The 19,475-nt window shown below is 51.1% G+C and overlaps 1 protein-coding gene across 2 annotated transcripts in view; it reads right to left on the bottom strand.

Moving 5' to 3' along the window:
- CERT1 (ceramide transporter 1) overlaps positions 1–19,475 on the bottom strand; it is an 881,084-nt gene that overhangs the window by 699,614 nt on the left and 161,995 nt on the right. The window lies entirely within an intron of this gene.

Raw genomic sequence — 19,475 nt, 5'->3', positions numbered from 1 at the left:
CTTAGTACCGCCTTGTCTCATTTTGTAACCGCCCATTGCGACCCCACCTGCTACGAGTGTTGGTACTCTGAGAAAATAGTGCTCAGAGGCTGTTATTAAACCTACAAATAGCTTTGTCCTGCCTGCTGTTGCAGACATGACACTCTCTTCTAATGCATTTAAAAAAAATGTATAGCACGCCTTTGCAATGCAATAGGTCTTGCATTTGAGAGAGTTTAAACTATTAGCATTGTAATGACAGTGCCTTTTATCTATCGGTTTGAAAAGCAACACAAAAATAAAAGGCATTGTCATTTACAATGCCAATAGCTTAAACTCTAATGAATGCGGTACCTATTGCATTGCAAATGCTGCATAAAGTAGTGATGTTTTAAAGAAAATGCCTCCCCGAAGCAGACAGTAGGAGGAGCAACCAAAACCAACATCGGAGGCCTAGACAAGTTACAACCGTTCCCAGGATTCCATACCAGTGTCATGGAGATCTGACCGACATGGCGGAGTAGGCATTCATGCTACCATAGCGAGGCTGCAGGCAGAAGCCAGGAGCCACCTGGAATATTCAGAATGATAGGTAGTACCCGGAAAGAATAGCAGTGGTAATTAATCCAGGCTGTGACAAGCCAGTGCAGCACAGAATACACAGAGCTCAAAGGTGTGTCACTTAACTCTGTCTAGGCCCAAGTGGGAGGAGAAAAGATATTGTACTGTAATTGCATTTATTTTGCGCTTACCACCAAAGATGACGCATCGAATCGCTTTTTCAGCGAGTAGCACGCTACTCCAGAACCCATAAAGGATTAGTGGTGAATTAGTATAGTGAAAATATTAAAAGTAATTGGAGAGATGGATATGTTAGTCAGTTATTTGGATTGAGAAGGATAGCAAAAGGGTTGAAGAGGTAAAAGGGTTTGCATTTGTATAGCGCATGCTATCCCGGATGAGGTGGTCAAGTACTTTTTGGCGAGTAGCACGCTACTCAGGAACCCATAAAGGATTAGTGGTGAATTGGTATAGTGAAATATGAAATTCATTTTAGTGGTGGACATGTTGGTCTGTTATTTGGATTGAAAAAGACAATTGGTATAGATGGGAAGGATTTATTTAAAAAAATGATGTTTCTTTTGGAGCTCACAGCAGTAGGAGGAGGCTTGAGATGAGTAAAAGGAAGGGGGAGGATGATGAGTAAAAGTTAGTTGGAGGGGGATGAGTAAAAGGGAAGTGGGGGAGGAGTAAAAGAGGGTTTAGAAAGGCTTGTTTTGGGGGATCAGAATAGTAAAAAGAGGTATGAGATGATGCAAGGTATTAGATCCCATGCCAGTATCTTCTACGGTTACAGGGTCATGCTTGACCGAAGAGAATCACACCAACTATCCCACTAAACTGAAGATGTTTAAATGAACGAACACTGTACTTTTAAAAGCATATATGTTTGGGTGGGAACGTCCCCCAGCATTCTATATGGGCGTTTAACCCTGCAGAGTGCCTGACTTCATGTGTAGCTGGTATCCCAACTTATTTTTTAAACTGGTGTCACACCATCTAGTGTGTGTGCATAGGCCAAGGCCAGTCTGTGACAATGCTAAGAGTAGGACCTCTCCTGTGATCTGGAGGGGCGCACCATGAGGACCCTCAGAGTGAACATAGGGCAACGATCCCCGTTTTGGGTTTAAAGCATAAGGTGGGGATGGCAGCAAACTGTGTTTTGTAATTAAATACATCGGACCATCCTATTCATCTGTGTCATGGGTGTGTTCCCTAATGGCCCCTCTTGAGAAAAGATATGCAGTTCTGAGAAAAACCAGAACCATGTTCTTGTATCCTGTGTGTATGTCCAATGAGTGTAGCACACATGCAGTAGTAGGACTGCGTGTGTGCGTCGGAGTAATGAAACAAGGGGATTCCTTCCTTGATGATTTGGTTTACCATGGCACAAGATAGAGGATGAGGGAAGGTTCTCCAGACGATGGACCTTTATCACCTGCGTGCCTGTGGGTGGAGGATGGCGGTCAAGACACTGAAGTTAGGAGGATGGAAATAGGGTTGCTGTTAGAAATTACATTATCACTTTTTTTCAGTGGGGTGGTTGATTAGTTCTTGCTGAGGACTGTTATTTAGTAGATGGTAAGGGTAGAGGCTGGGACTGCAGTTTTGATTGCCAACATAAGAACGTTTCTAGGACAGATTTGCCTTTTGGTGCCTGAGACTTGAAAGAGACCCGCCCAAAATCGGTTCTTAAGTTAGACACAGCAGATCCACAACCACAGCCTAGAAAATGTGTATAAAAGTGAGACCCAATCAACCCCACTTTATTCCAGATCTTTCGTGACAAGGGAAGGCAGTGTTCTGCAAAGTACTTGAAGAATTTCTGATGGTTTGTCTCCCAGGGTACGTTGCCAGAAGTCTGCACCAGAAGTTTAGCTGGAGAAGCTGAGGCTCTGCCTAGAGCTTAGATAGAAGCCTGCCTGCAGAGGCCCTGCAAAAGGAAAGACTCACCAAGAGAAGACTAGCACATTCCTGGCCTGAGCAACACCCAGACAAAGTGAATTTTATGAGAGCAAAGCAACAGCGATCTGTGCTGCAGAGGGCTTTTCAATCTATGCAATGTTTCCTGTGAGAATCATGAGTTAATTAACATCTGTACACCTGCGTGAGGTGGGCTGCATCTACTCTGCCATGTTTAGCAGCCCAGGTTTGGGCTGCACCTGCCGCAGCATGTGTACTGGCCTGAGGTTGAATACAACGGGATTATCAACCAGGGGGAGGGTCGCAACTGCCATGACTAACATTCATGCCAGCCCATAATACGTCTGCAATGGCCAAGTGTCCACCAATTGGTGCAAATGCCTGCAGAGTAACACCAGATAATCCAAGGTGGTTGTGCTCTGAGAAGACGCAAGCTATGCTTGATGTCCTCTGCAGCAGCTGTTGTAACTACACGCGATCACAGGGGGCCCCAGCATGCAATGGTAGTGAGGAGCTGAGGGAGGAAACAGAAAGCAGTAAATACCGATTTCTATGTCGGTACCGCAGGTGAGGATTATGCATTTCTTTCTTCACTTATTTAACTCAGCAGCCAAATACTAACCACTGTGAATCCCATATCCAATCACGTCTCGCCATTCAGTAGTAGAACAATCCTCAAGAAACAGCACTTCATCTTTCTTCACTGTTTAGCAGCCATGTAAGTGCTTTTTCTTGATAATTGCTTATTTATTACTGCATAGTTAGCTCTATATGTCGTAAAGAGATTGCCTGCATTGTGTTTTATTTTCCAAATAGATATGGTTGTCAGCTCTTTATTTGTGGGCAGGAATTGCAGGAAGGTGTACAGTCTGCAGGACAGATTCACTTTTTTTTGTCAAAGGTATTTTTATTGACATTTTAGTGAGAAACAGTAAAAAAGGAAACATGCGACAATCCCGCACATCATCCCACGCAGGAGGTAGCAATAGCAGCAGCCCAAGGATAGCATGGTGGGCTGGGGAAAGGTCCCTGTGATCAAGCCTCCTACATATAGCGCGGTGACCTAGGAGGTGCCGACCGACCGACACGTGAGCCACCATTCGGTATGCAGTGGAGGTAGAGGCTAGCTAAGAGTCCCGGTTGTGCAAGCTCCTGACAAAGCGAACTAAGGCCTGAGCCTCCCGGAAAGTTGACCATAATCAGCTTACAGTAATGCCAACAGACCCTTCCGCGGGCACGTGACTTGGCATGCATGAATATAAGGGAACAATATGATAGACATCATAACGAACATAAAATACGAACAAACCCCCTCCCCTCACCCACGCCCCCCCTCCCTCCTCCCCCCCAGCCCCCCCCTCCTCCCCAGTTGTGGTAGCAACAAGCAAAGGACAGGGTACCAGACGTGCAGCGGCAGGGATTCAGAGTTGGAACAAGTGGAGAGCTCTAGCGCTAGGAGGACACACTGCGGATGGTAGGCCCTTGGAGAGGAAAGCGACCAGCGTGCCCCAGCGAAACTCAAAGTTCTTAAAATCATCCAGAAAAATATCTGCCATCCTCTCCATACACAACAATTTCCACAGCCTCAAATGCCAAATAGGTGGCCGGAGCCTCTTTCTTCTTCGATGCTGCGGCCAGAGTAATTTTGGCCGCAAAAATGCTGAGCCATATGATCCTCTTGTCCGCCCTGGTCTGGTGTTCGAGACAAGGATCACGGAGACCCAACAGTGTGGAAGCCATCGAGGTAGGTATGGGGTATCCCAACAGGTCTTTAATTTGAGCGAGAATTTCCTCCCAGAACGGCCGGATAATGGGGCAGTCCCACCAAATGTGAAGGAAGTCCCTTAAGAGCCCGCACCCCCTCCAACATCTATCGGAAGTGTCCGGGAAGATCAATTTCAGCTTGGCGGGGTGTAGGTACCAGTCCATCATGGGCTTCATATGTGCCTCCCTAAGTTCCACTGAATGATTAAACTTGGCAATGTCGGACCATAAGTGTGTCTACTCGGTGACTGAAAAGTCCTGTTGAAGGCCCCCCTCCCACATAGTCATATACCTAGGCCTAGGGGCAACTGCAGTGGTAAGTAGGAACCCATATATGAAAGTTATGACCCCTTTCATGGAGGAAGTCTTTGTCAGGAAGGCTTCGAACCTCGTGAGGGTCCGAGTGGCCGCCTCCCTCACCTGGGGGGAGAGTGCCCAGTGTAGTAATTGAGCATGGTGGTATCGCTCATTCTCCAGAACCCCGTAATCCCTCCTACAGCTTTCAGAGGTGAGTGGGTCAAAGTTGTGAAATAGGTGCGTGAGCGCTAAGCAACCGCCCTCCTTCCAAGCTCCAAAGGGGCCCTCGATTAACGCTGGGGGAAGGTGGGGTTAAAGTGTATGGGCGTGAAGGGGGAGGGTAAGGTGGTCCACCTGTCATCTCTGGAGACTGAATCCCAGACCTTCAGGGTGGTGCTAGTGGGGGGGAACTGACATACGCATTCTTGGGTCTATCACACTTGGGCCGGCACACCAAGTCCCAGATCATTCTCCCTGCGACGCTCCTGTCCGTGTGCAGCCAGTGTTTTTCTGATTCTTGTTGTGACCACTCTACTAGTATACGGAGTTGGGCAGCTTTAAAGTACAAGTGAATATCAGGCAGCCCCACGCCTCCCTCTTTCCTCGGTCTGCGTAGGATGGCAAAGGAAAAACACGCCCGACCTCCCTGCCAGATGAAACGCAGCATCATGGACTTCACTCGCCTGAAGAATTCCCTGCCGAGGTCTGTAGGAAGGGCCTGGAAGAGGTACAGAAGCTTGGGGAGAAGGGTCATTTTAATCACGTGAATCCTCCCTAGCCAGGAAATGAACATGGGTTTCCATCGGGCAAGGTCAGACTGTATCTTAGTCAGGATCGGGGGGAGGTTAGCAGAGTACAGTTTCCCCAGCGTGGGGGTAAAGTGGATCCCCAGGTATTAAAGAGGAATCAGTCCATGGAAGAGGTGTCAGCGACTTGAGATGGGGAACTTCAGACTGGGGGATTGTGAGGTTAAGGACGTTAGATTTGTCGTAATTAATTTTGAACCCCGCCACCGCTTCAAAGCGCTCCAGTGTGGCTTGCACATGAGGAAGAGAGTGGGCCAGATCAGAGAGGGAAAGAAGGGCATCATCCGTAAAGAGAGTAATCTTATGAGACTCCCCAGTGAAGGGCAATCCACGAATGTCGGGGTAGGCTCTCACCGCTATTGCCAGCGGTTCTATGCTAAGGGCAAAAAGCAGCGGCGACAGAGGACACCCCGGCCTAGTGCACAGAGAATGCTCAAACAAGGGAGACAGTTGGCCATTTACCGCCACTCGGGATCGGGGGGGGGGGGAGAGAGGTAATTCGCCCGAATCATTGTTAAAAATTTGGATGAGAAGCCGAAGGTGGCCAGCGTGCGTAACAGGAACCCCCAGTCCACCCTGTCAAACGCCTTCTCGGCGTCCAGGCCCACCAGAACCGCCGGGATTTTAACCTATTGGCTTTTTCAATCAAGTGTATCACCCGCCGTGTATTATGATGGGTCTGGCGCCCCTTAATGAATCCTGACTGGTCCGGGTCTATGAGTGCCGGCATCAAGGAGCCGCTGGGCAATGATAGAGGAGTAAAGTTTCGTATCCAAATTTAAGAGGGCAATCGGCCTATAGGAGGCGCATTTACTAGGGTCCTTACCGGGTTTGGGAATGATAGATATTAGTGCCTTGGCCATTGTGCGGGAAGTCTCCCCCTCTTCCGCCATGCCGTTAAACAGCTGGACTAGGTATGGGCAGAGTTCAGAGGCGAAAGTTTTATAGAAAATGGCCGTATACCCATCTGCCCCCGGGGCCTTGTGGGGCTTTAAAGCTTTAATGGCAGCCAACACGTCGTCCCTGGTGAAGGGGGCAGAGAGCGCCTCATTCCATTCCGCTGAAACCTGGGGCAGTGCTAATCCCTGTAGATATTCGTTTTGAGCATCAGCGTCAAGGTTATCCCCTGTATAAAGAGTCTTGTGAAAGTCCCCAAATAGCTCAGCCTTCGCCTCGTCCTGATGTGTCACTCCCCCCGTGTGTCATGAGTTCCCCCAACGTACTCCCGTTCCCTCTTGTCCCGAAGCTGCCTGGCAAGGTGTCTCCCCACTTTGTTTCCCTGTGAGTAGGAGAGACGCCGTAGTTTTAGCAGGGTGTATTCAGCCCTGTTATAGTGGGCCCGGAGTTTACCTCTGACGGCCGTTAGCTGCCGTAATCCCAATCTGGAGGGTTTCTCCTTATGCGCCTTCTCTAATGTGGATAGTTCTTCCTCTAGTTGCTCTCTTTCCCGACCGCGCTGCCGATTAAGAGCAGCATTCAGTGCCATGCAATGCCCGCAAAAAACACGCCTTAAAGGCATCCCACGTGGTGAAGACCGCGGTGTCCCCTGGGTCATTGAGTGCGAAAAACTCAGTGATAAGTCCTCGCAACTTGTTACAGGAGGGTTTGTCCCGGACCAGGGAAGCTGGGAAATACCACCTAGGACTGTCCTTATTCCTCGCGCCCCACTGGAGACCAACTGCGAGCAGTCTATGGTCAGAAACAGAGAGTGGGAAGATCTTGGCCTCCCGGATATCCTCCCTAAGGGACTGGCTCGGGAAGAAGTGATCAATTCGAGAATAGGAGCGGTGGACGTGGGAGAAGGTGAAGTCTCTGGATTGGGGGTATAGGAAGCGCCAAGCATCAAAAAGGCCCAAGTCAGAAATTTGTTGTTGTGTGTCGGGGGAGAAGGTGCCCATGTCTGACCTCTGTGAGTGCATGCTATCTAGGTCCTTCCGCCACACCAGATTGAAGTCCCCTATGACGATCAGCGGCCCGTCAGCAAAATCAACGACGTTCCTCAGCAGGGTATGTAGAAAGACATTTTGCCCAGTGTTATGTGCATACAGCACAAGGAAGGTGCAGAGTCTACCCCGCAGGAGGCCCTTAACCATGACCCAGCGTCCCTCCTTGTCACTCTGTACACCTAGAGGTTGGAATTTTAGGGTCGAGCGGAACATAAGGGCCACCCCCCTCTGCTTCGTGGCGGCGGAGGATCTGTACATTAGCGGGAACAATTTGTGCTTGAGGCGCGAGTCCTCCGATTTGGCCAGGTGGGTCCTCCTGTAGGCTCACTATATCTAAATGGTGATCAATGATATATTTCCAGATCTTTTGGCGCTTCAGGGAAGAATTCAGCCCTTTAACATTCCACGTCCCTAGGGTTAGAGGCAACATTGGGAGTTCCTTCGATACAGCTCTTCAAAGGCCGCCCGCCCCAGCCCTCCATGCTGTGTAATCGAGTGGACGGCTCCCCCAACCCCCATCCCCCGCCAGGACCCAAGCGTAGCATGCAACCACCCGCTCAAGCCAAGACCAACCCACTTCGAGGAACCTCCCCGCCCATTACGCTCCCCCCACCTCCCCCCCCCCCACCGATCCACCCGCTCGTGGGTATCCTGGAGTCAGATCTTTGAGCAAACCCCTGCTACCACTACTACCCCCCCCTAACCCACCCCTCCAACCACCCAACATCCCCAAAAGAAAAACATAATACTCAGAACAAAAGACAAGTCTTAAGGACAGGGGGACATAGCACCATCAATTTCCTTCCAGTTCGTGTCATCGACCACCCTCACGAGCAAGAGAAAGCACAAGTATTACCTCGTAATAGTAGCCCCCTCCGGCACCTGCAGACGGCCCTCTCTGTCTCATGGGGACGCCTCACCTTGGTCCGTTGCTGCATCAGTGACCTGGGCCACAGAAACGACCGCTGCACCCCGCTCCTGCATCCTTGATGAAAGGTCAGGCCTCCCCACCGACACGGGTTTGCCCACTCTCTGCCACTCTGTAGAGCACGGTCGTCGCCTGCCAGTTGAGTCGCTGACCCTGGACGCGGAGTCATGTTGCTCCAAGTCCAGAAGATCCAATGCTACCTCCAGTGAACGCACCTGGACTAACTTGTTCTGCCATCGGAAGATGAGACGGAACGGGTGCCCCCAGGAGTAGGGCACTTTTTGCTCCGTTAGGAATGTATAAACAGGCTTGAATTCCCGCCGCTTTTGCAGAGTAGAGGCCGCTAGGTCCTGATATAGCAGAGGGCGATGATCCCGGAACTGGAGGGGGGCTAGGTCGCGTGCCTTCCTGAGGATCGGTTGCTTTAACTGGAAATCATGCACTCACCAAAATGTCGGGGGGGGAGGGGGGGCTTGGGGTCCTCGCAGCAAACAAACGTGGTGCATTCGGTCCATTCGTATGGTCGGAATATCCTCCTCATCCAGAATCTGCTTAAATAGTGCCTCCACGTACTCCCGCAAGTCCGCCACCTCTCCTTTCCAAGGCACTGAGCGGATGCGGATATTGTTGCGAAGTGACCTATTCTCCAAGTCCTCGGTATGGGATTGCAGATCAAGGTTTTGCTCCCTCAGGCGAATTACGTATTGTTGAAGTCGGTGAATGTCCTCCGCTGTTCCCATGTCGTGCTCTTCTAACGTAGCGACCCGTTCCCCCGCTCCATCCACATCTCTCGAGCGCGAAGCCAGTTGGGAGTGCAGCTCAGATATGTCCTCTTTAATGGCCACGAAAAGTTCAATCAATAAGGCCTTGGTCGCGGGTTCTTCGTTCTCGCCCCTTCTCTGGGATTTTTCGGGGATTGGTGAGGTGGACTGCGCTGCTCCCTTCGGCATCCCATCCTTCCCGGATTTATCTTTTTTCAGTCTGGTGGACGCCATTTCTGCTGGCACGCACCCCAATGCTAGATCTTGAGGGAGGTCACCACGTCCGTCCCACGCCCCCTCTCCAGAAGCGGCCCTGCACCGACCGCCGACAATGTGGACCGCCCGTTGTGCTCCCCTCTCCGTCCTTAAGGGGCCTCGAAGCTGGTCCTGGGGGAGTCGTCACAGCTGATCAGGGTTGCTCCGTGGTCCCCCACCCTGGCTTCGCGCTCTAGAGTCCAGGCCGAGCGTCACTGGGCGACTGATCTCTTCCCCCCCCCCCCCCGCACCCCCCGCAGCCCTTCCTTCACAGGCCCCAAGCGGTACACACCCGTAAGGCGCAGTGCCAGGGCGAAACCCCCTGGTGATTAACTAGATCGGCTGCAAACAGGCCCTCACCGGCCGCGGGCAGCCACAGCTCTTCTTGAAGCGCCTACTATGCGTAGGGGTAAGTCGATGGTAGCGCCCCACACTCACTTGTAAATCCTCTCCAGGCGACCTCCGTGGCGGGGGAGTGACCTAGTCTTAGAGCCAGTCAAGCACCCCCGCACGTGTGTTGCTGCCACCCTGGCCAGATAAGACCCTCAGGGGACCGTCGTTCCTCCTCTCAGGCCCTACAGTCCGAAATCTCCCGGGGCTAGGCCAGCGCACCCGTCTTCATCCAGCTAGAAGGCGGTGGTAGAACAGACCCGGGGCCCACCGGGCCATCACCCTGCGGCACGATCGGCTATAGGGTGGGTGAGGGGGGGACGGAGAGTCTCTCCCCTCCCGCGCTGTGCCTTCCTAAAATACTTCAGGCCCCAGGCCTACTGCAGTCCCAGGCCGCTGTCACCGGGGGGCCGCGTAGATAGGCCAGCCGCTCCACCCTCTGCTAAGCCGGGCGCACCACTCCTCACCTCCACTCTACTTCAGGCTGCTAGAGGCGTCGGCCGACCCCGGGGCGAGGAACAAGCGCCTCCGGCGGGGCCCCCGCGCTCCATGCTTCCTCCAGGGTCTTCAGCTATAGCAGCGCCATCTCCGGGCAATAGGGATCCCCCTCGCTCCAGTGCACTCGCGGCGCCCAAGTCGCCACGTCACCTTCACCTCGGGGGCTCAGCAGACCCCTCCTCTGTGCTGGCTCTGCTCGTCGCTCGTATCGCGGCCCCGGGGGACCCAGCTGGAGTCCTCCGTGTCCCTGCTGCCGCCGCCGGGCAGGTTACACCTCCTTGGGATCGGGTGTCCACCACACGCTGCCGCTCACGAGGTCCCCTTGGGGCACGCCACTCGCTAGGCCACACCTCGCAGCTCCACCATCCGAAGGCTCAGAAACTCCGAATTCCGGGCGCCGGACACCACCTGGAGTCAAGGCACCGCTATTCCTGGCTTGGATGGGCACCGAGTCGGGCGATAACCAAGGCTATGCAATTTGCGGCGCCGGAGGGGACTGAAGGCACGTCCTACTCCACCGCCATCTTGGCCACAACCCGACAGATTCACTTTTAATTGTTTCTCCATCTTTACAGTGACGCTGTCCAATCCGCTTCAAGTGGGGACATTTCTATCAGCCTGTGTGTGTTCTGGTCAGGTTACGGAGGCGCAGCTCAACGTCACATCCTGTGGGCAGAGGGCTCATTGAGTGTTGTGTAAAGCCTGAATAACCAAGGGGTACTATGGGTTCAGAGATGCTTTAGCCAGAAGCACCCTCTCTTTCTCAGCAGTAGAACCATCACCGCGTTGCAGGTGCTCCCTCAGCCCCGTACAGCACAATGACCCGAAAAATAGTAGGAACTGTGTAGTAGAGGCTGAATTTCAGGTCTAATAGCCTGCAAACACCCACAGAACACCAAACGTACCAAGTCTGATGCAAAATGTTAAGTCGTCCTGGAATTAGGTGGGTGTTGCTTAATTAGTCAAGTGTCAATGGTGCAAGTCCCTCCGGAGGACCAACCTCCTAACTAAATACCATAGGGTGACAGAAACCCCTTCTTTAGTAGCATAATATGCCTCTAATCAGCATGAGAAGGCAATTTTCATGAGGAGATCTGAGAGCAAGGGTTTTCCCCTTAGGGGCCATATGGATGGATACCCTGGAGTCATCAGACAAACGAACAGTCTCCGCAGCACTTAAACCCTTGGGAAGACAGTTAGTGATATTGATCGTAGTCCAGTCATTAACCCCCGATCCCCACTTCAGGGAAGGAACATGGCCATCATATGTCCATGAAACCTCAAGGGTCTCAAGAACCTTGTAAGGCCAAAGGACTTAAAAAACATAAGGGGGTCCACACAGACACCTCTGAATGCCTCAAATGGGTTTTTATAGAAAAATAGAGGCTCAACGGTCTACATGTCTTACAGGGTATAATTCTAGTAAGCCCTCATTTACAACAAATAATTGTCCTCACCTGGGTAACTTGGAAACTGGGGATGATGGGAAGATCCTGATGAGGACTATGAACCCAGTGACAACCTTTTCATGTTAGATTATGTTAAATAATTTTTATACGGCGCACAGCTACCCAAAAAGGGTTTCCCAGCGCCAGCCTGAAGAATGGAAAGAGAAAGTAATGGTATTATTGTTTGAACAGCCATGTCTTTAAACCTTTGCAAAAGTTTGCAAAGCTTGTTTCATGACGATGGGGTGCTGGAAGAGTTTTCCACAAAGTAGGGCCAAGAAAGGCAAAGGAGCGGTCGGCCATCCGTGAGAGTCTAACCCTGGGAATTAAAAACTTTCCCGGGGTTATGGAACACAACAGGCGTGTAGGTTGGTAAGGCTGGGCTAAAAGTTGCAGATATTGGGGAGCGGTGCCGGACATGATCTTAAATAAAAAGCTCAAGGCTTTGAAGTTGACACGGCATTCAACTTTCAGCCAGTGAAGATCCATTTGCAGAAATAGCTGCAAATGGAAGTAGCTTTGGGAATTCGCCACAGTAGTCTAGCCGCAGCGTTCTGTACCACCTGCAGCCACCGTAGTACATCCTTATTAGCCCCTAGATAGAGGATGTTACCGTAGTCCAGTCTTGAGGTCACAAGCAACTGGACCACGGTTATTTGGGTGGCGCAGGGGAGCATCCAGACAATTGTTTTAGCCATTTTAATACAGTGAAGCAGGTAGCTGCCACCTTTACTGCTTGCGGTCTCATACAGCTGATCGTCAATAATGAAGCCCAAATTATGGGCTTGTTGGGTGGAGCTCCCATTTCGGTAGGTCAATGCTAGGGGACCCACAAATCTTTATTATTCCCCAAAATGAGGACCTCTGTCTTATCGCCATTAAGTTCGAGCAGATTAATTTGCATCCATGCTGCAATTTTTCTTAGGCCGTCCTGAAGAACTGATGAACCGGACACCTTCTCTGTTGAAAGCGAGAAGATGATCTGTGTCGTCCACGTATGAAAAAAAGGGACAACCCGGCCTCCTCTGCAATGGTCGCCAGTGGTTTGACATAGATATTAAATAGCAACGGGCTGAGAATAGAGCCCTGAATAACCCGGAAGGGAGAAAATTGAGATTCGGAAGTAGCAGCGGAAGACAAAATTTGAAATGTACAATTGATAAGAAAAGATGTCAACCAGTCCAGTGCTGAGCCAGAAATACCGAGAGATTGAAGAGATTTGATTAACACGGTGAGAGACACCGTGTCAAAAGCGACGCTTAAGTCGATTAATATGAGGGCCGTTGTGTCCCCCATATCCAAATGATGTCTCAGGATTTCCGTAACACCCAGTAGGGTTGTCTCTGTTGAAAAACCGTCTCTAAATCCGGACTGGGAGCCATGTAGGAAATTGGAAGAACAACAAACTGGGTGACTTGAGAATTTATATGCTTTTCCAGAATTTCGGAATATATCGGAAGTAGGGAGATAGTCCTGAAATTGGATGGTTGGGCAGGATCAGCGCTGGCCTTCAAGAGCGGAAGGATCGTAGTGTGCTTCCTTTCTGTAAGAATGCATTAAGAAGGTTCATAATTAATTCGAGAGAAGATGTATCAAGTTGCTGCAACACCGTGGTAGGTAAAAGGTCACAAGGTGAGTCATCCCTTGACAAAGCCCAAATATCTATGACACGAGATTTCTGCCAAAATGTTTTTGGAGGGGCGATAGAGGAAGGGGTGATCAACCAGTCAGCCTTTTTCCCAGTCATCTATACAGGTCACCCTTCCAGACAGGGCTTCCAGCGGCAAGACCAAGAAAATTGTCGTGATATTCCACTCACGTGGTAAAACCAGAAGATGTGGACGAATACATAACTTCTAGGGAGTCGCAACCACGAAGGGTAGAAAATCAGGTTAAAAATATTTTTTTTTTTTACCAGACAAAGTTTGGAGGAAAGTTGAGTGAATTTAAAGAGTGGATGTTATGCAGACATTTCAATATGTAGAGGTTCCCTCTTCTCAGAGACTTTCTCCTTACTGGGGACTGGAGGGCAAGATTGAATTAGAAAGAACCGTATTGGACAATACTGATCATTCCTCCTCATTGAAGATTCCTGCAGTTCTTTTGGAGAGATCCGAACTACAAGTTTGTTGTTCTCCCATATAGGCTTTGGTTTCTCCCTTGGTGTTTCACTAAGGTTCTAAGATCAATGATGGAAACTCTTTGGTTCATTCTTTTATCTAGACTTCATTCTGCTGCTGAAAAAATGCCCACATCAACTGAAAAGGAAACTAAGTCTCTTCTAAAGGATCTGAGGTTCCTAATCAACTAAGGCAAGTGGCTTCGCTTTCAGAACAAAAAGATATCTTGGGCTTCGTTGTGGATTTATCATCTCAGACATTGATGTTTCCACCAAAGAAGGTAACTAAGATTAAAAAAAACAAGCATTTGCAATGCAATAGGTCTCGCATTAGGAAAGTTTGAGCTATTGGTATTGTAAATGACAAATATTTTATTTATGTGTTGGTTTTGAAATTATTGAAATTAATAGCTTTGTCATTTACAATGCCAATAATTATAACTTTCGCAAATGTGACACCTATAGCATTTGTAATGCAATATGTGTTGTATTTAAGTGACTTAGATGTAGTGATATTTCAAATAACAATGGCTTTTAATTTTTTTAAATAATTAATACTTAAATAAAAGTTATTGTAATTTATAATGGCAATAGCTTTAACTTTTGTAAATAACTTTTATGAAGATTATGTTCAGTGTACTTTATTGTGACGAAAATCTAAGAACAGAAGTGAAATATTAACATCTTTTTGTGACATTTGTAATAAAGCTTGAAACATTGAGAGAACTTATTTGATCCAGTTGTTGAATGGTTGCACAGATTGATGCGGTGGTGGCGACGAGTGATGCGGTGGTGGCGACGAGTGATGCGGTGGTGGCGACGAGTGATGCGGTGGTGGCGACGAGTGATGCGGTGGTGGCGACGAGTGATGCGGTGGTGGCGACGAGTGATGCGGTGGTGGCGACGAGTGATGCGGTGGTGGCGACGAGTGATGCGGTGGTGGCGACGAGTGATGCGGTGGTGGCGACGAGTGATGCGGTGGTGGCGACGAGTGATGCGGTGGTGGCGACGAGTGATGCGGTGGTGGCGACGAGTGATGCGGTGGTGGCGACGAGTGATGCGGTGGTGGCGACGAGTGATGCGGTGGTGGCGACGAGTGATGCTGTGGTGGCGACGAGTGATGCTGTGGTGGCGACGAGTGATGCTGTGGTGGCGACGAGTGATGCTGTGGTGGCGACGAGTGATGCTGTGGTGGCGACGAGTGATGCTGTGGTGGCGACGAGTGATGCTGTGGTGGCGACGAGTGATGCTGTGGTGGCGACGAGTGATGCTGTGGTGGCGACGAGTGATGCTGTGGTGGCGACGAGTGATGCTGTGGTGGCGACGAGTGATGCTGTGGTGGCGACGAGGGATGCTGTGGTGGCGACGAGGGATGCTGTGGTGGCGACGAGGGATGCTGTGGTGGCGACGAGGGATGCTGTGGTGGCGACGAGGGATGCTGTGGTGGCGACGAGGGATGCTGTGGTGGCGACGAGGGATGCTGTGGTGGCGACGAGGGATGCTGTGGTGGCGACGAGGGATGCTGTGGTGGCGACGAGGGATGCTGTGGTGGCGACGAGGGATGCTGTGGTGGCGACGAGGGATGTTGTGGTGGCGACGAGGGATGTTGTGGTGGCGACGAGGGATGTTGTGGTGGCGACGAGGGATGTTGTGGTGGCGACGAGGGATGTTGTGGTGGCGACGAGGGATGTTGTGGTGGCGACGAGGGATGTTGTGGTGGCGACGAGGGATGTTGTGGTGGCGACGAGGGATGTTGTGGTGGCGACGAGGGATGTTGTGGTGGCGACGAGGGATGTTGTGGTGGCGACGAGGGATGTTGTGGTGGCGACGAGGGATGTTGTGGTGGCGACGAGGGATGTTGTGGTGGCGACGAGGGATGTTGTGGTGGCGACGAGGGATGTTGTGGTGGCGACGAGGGATGTTGTGGTGGCGACGAGGGATGTTGTGGTGGCGACGAGGGATGTTGTGGTGGCGACGAGGGATGTTGTGGTGGCGACGAGGGATGTTGTGGTGGCGACGAGGGATGTTGTGGTGGCGACGAGGGATGTTGTGGTGGCGACGAGGGATGTTGTGGTGGCGACGAGGGATGTTGTGGTGGCGACGAGGGATGTTGTGGTGGCGACGAGGGATGTTGTGGTGGCGACGAGGGATGTTGTGGTGGCGACGAGGGATGTTGTGGTGGCGACGAGGGATGTTGTGGTGGCGACGAGGGATGTTGTGGTGGCGACGAGGGATGTTGTGGTGGCGACGAGGGATGTTGTGGTGGCGACGAGGGATGTTGTGGTGGCGACGAGGGATGTTGTGGTGGCGACGAGGGATGTTGTGGTGGCGACGAGGGATGTTGTGGTGGCGACGAGGGATGTTGTGGTGGCGACGAGGGATGTTGTGGTGGCGACGAGGGATGTTGTGGTGGCGACGAGGGATGTTGTGGTGGCGACGAGGGATGTTGTGGTGGCGACGAGGGATGTTGTGGTGGCGACGAGGGATGTTGTGGTGGCGACGAGGGATGTTGTGGTGGCGACGAGTGATGTTGTGGTGGCGACGAGTGATGTTGTGGTGGCGACGAGTGATGTTGTGGTGGCGACGAGTGATGTTGTGGTGGCGACGAGTGATGTTGTGGTGGCGACGAGTGATGTTGTGGTGGCGACGAGTGATGTTGTGGTGGCGACGAGTGATGTTGTGGTGGCGACGAGTGATGTTGTGGTGGCGACGAGTGATGTTGTGGTGGCGACGAGTGATGTTGTGGTGGCGACGAGTGATGTTGTGGTGGCGACGAGTGATGTTGTGGTGGCGACGAGTGATGTTGTGGTGGTGACGAGTGATGTTGTGGTGGTGACGAGTGATGTTGTGGTGGTGACGAGTGATGTTGTGGTGGTGACGAGTGATGTTGGTGACGAGTGATGTTGTGGTGGTGACGAGTGATGTTGTGGTGGTGACGAGTGATGTTGTGGTGGTGACGAGTGATGTGGTGGTGGTGACGAGTGATGTGGTGGTGGTGACGAGTGATGTGGTGGTGGTGACGAGTGATGTGGTGGTGGTGACGAGTGATGTGGTGGTGGTGACGAGTGATGTGGTGGTGGTGACGAGTGATGTGGTGGTGGTGACGAGTGATGTGGTGGTGGTGACGAGTGATGCTGTGGCGTTCAGTAATGCTGTGGTAGCGCATAGTGATGTTGTGGTGCCCCTGAGTGATTCTGTGGTGGTGCTGAGTGATGCTGTGGTGGTGCGATAGATAGAGTGAGTGAGTGCGAGATAGATAGATAGATAGATAGATAGATAGATAGATAGCTAGATAGATAGCTGTGGCGTGTAGATATTCTTGGGAATGGTCGATTAGAATGTTTAGTCTTACTCAATTGTAAACCAATAACATGTATTTTTAGGCAATTACATGGGAGATCAATTTTTTCTCAAATGTTTACTTTTCTTACGGGTAATAAATAATGCACGTCTGAACAAAAACTTAAAACACTAGAGTGATAAGCTATTGGTACAGCACTGACTTCTACCACGCCTCTTGACGACATCATGGCGCTTGTTAACGTAAACCGATGAAATAACCTAGTAATGCTAGTCTACATAAACCGCGGGCACCAGATTGCTCTCTTTAAGTAAATGTCTTACATCACAAGCCCTCTGTGTGTTCGCTTGCGTGCCGGGCCTAGCATTTCTCTCGGTAGGTGAGTAAACAGAGCGAGAGCTGAGGCGCACACCTTGCTGCTAGCTCGTTTGGTATTTCGAGGAGGAGGGAAGCTGCGCTGTAAAATTCAGCCACGCGCTTGTTAGCGGATTAATTTACACTTACCGACCTGTGAAAACATAAGCGTGTTTTCGGAAAAACAAACCGTGATGCTATGTGTGTGCGTGCACGCGTTTGTGTTCTTCTTCTGTGTCTGCTACTATACAAGAGAAAGTACTTTGGACGTCTGGATGTGTCCGGTTTCTCGGGAAAGAGGGGGAGGACGAGTTAGTGGCGTCATTTAGGGCTCAGTCTGTTGCCCTGTTTAATGTCATGTTGTGGAAGTCTGAGTCAGCGCTATCGGTCCAGCTACTTGACAGAACTGGTACTTTCATCCTGTCTGTCTTTGTGCACTAGAGGTAAGATCCTGACGAGGATTTGCAACGACAGCACAGTCCTTGTACTAAATGCGTTAAAAAATTATTTGTTAGGGTACGGACAGGGATGGTTTTTAATCAGTGCTTTCAGTGGGATTAAAAGGGAGGGGGCTCTGAAAGGGCAGTCGTCTGAAAAGCATAGTAAGGACGCCTTTGCAAGAGGTAACTGTTACAATTAGCCATGTTGGCACAATCCGTCCACCCCTGCTCCCTGACCCCTGTTGGGTTCTCCAATCCTGAAGCTCCCTGTGCAATGTTGGTGTGTTCTCCAGTGAGGAGAGTGGATGGTCATTAAACAAGTATTCTTCCTATCTACTGTGTCCTGTCATTCCTCAGGATTTCCAACAGTAACCTTTGTAATGAAGTGCGTACCTTAAACCGTGCCCTAAAATACTGTGCTTGGCACAGCATGTCACGTGACCAGTATTTGGGTGCTTCTCTGAGTTTTCTGCTAATGCATCCAGAGCAGAGTGAACAGATTTTAACAAGCACATTAATAAATTGATTTTGCAGTCCCCTCCCCCCAAAAAAGTCTTGCACAATTTATTTTCGGGGTGGTTTTATATAGCGCGAAGTCCACTTGAAGGTAGCAGTAATTTAAATGAGCACCAGTTGCATTCCAGACAGACACAGAATAACAGCATGTTTGAGCCGCCCACTAGACTCGAACCCAGTTTCTTAGCGTGCAAATTAGCCGCCCTATCCATTACGCCACAGAAGACCAGAACTGCGGTCAACATAGCTGAGCACGCCATGCATGGGCTGCAGGCAGCTACTGCTCGCCCATGGGTTCGCTGTTTTACTGTGCTAGCACTCAGCCTCCGGTTCGCAGGGCATGTATGCTTCTTCCCGAAGTTCGGCGCCGATGTTGGTGCTTCAGTAAGCATGCAGCTTGTGTGAGAGCTCAGAGTATTAGTAGGACGGGTCCTGGCACCCAGGATGCCGGAGCCGGCGCTGAGAGTATGACGGGTCAAGTTAAAACAGCACGCCATGGCCAGCAGCTGCAACGCTGGTGAGCCTATGAGGCAGTGGCGGCTGTCCCTGAGTAGCGTGGAAGCGTCGGACCCGGGTAGAGAGTGGTGGAGCAAGGCGTCGGGTGAAGGCAGGAAGCTGGCAGATGTGCCAGCGGCAGCAGTGCACAATCTTCCTCTGATAATGCGAGCAGCAAAGAAAAACCCACAGTAGGGTGGGCTCCGACTCCTCTGTGCACGTCAACCGGGTGGTCGCTACCTCGTGGGGACGTGCTGATATCCGGGACGCTGTCTCCCCCCTGCGCTTACCAATGCCTCCGCGGGCGCAGACGCTCGGCTCCTCTCCACCGCCCACACGCACTAGTAACTAGTAAAAACGAAACTGAAAGATACAAGCCGCGCGACGTAAGCGGTCTACGGTAGAAACTCACGCGCGCGACCAAATCCCAAGGCGCGCATCGGAATCCGACTCTGCCATGCTTCTCAATGCTGCGTGTGGCCATCTCTTGTCTCCACTCGTTTTCGGCTGAGCCGACGGCTATAGTCTAGCGGCGAGAGCGCGCTTTCGCCAGGGCGAGACCTAATAAATTAAAGAAAATGCCTTTGTTTCAGGCATCCTGTGAGGTTAGTATGGTTATTGGCATCCTCAATACAAGTTATATTTCCTGGGCCTCTTCACTATGTAGCTCTCCCGAGAGAGCAAGCAGCCAGGC

The sequence above is a fragment of the Lissotriton vulgaris genome, chromosome 3_1 (assembly GCF_964263255.1).
Source record: "Lissotriton vulgaris chromosome 3_1, aLisVul1.2, whole genome shotgun sequence".
Taxonomy (NCBI): Eukaryota; Metazoa; Chordata; class Amphibia; order Caudata; family Salamandridae; genus Lissotriton; species Lissotriton vulgaris.
Note: the sequence above shows the minus strand (reverse complement) of the source record. Positions and strands in the feature narration are given on the sequence as shown.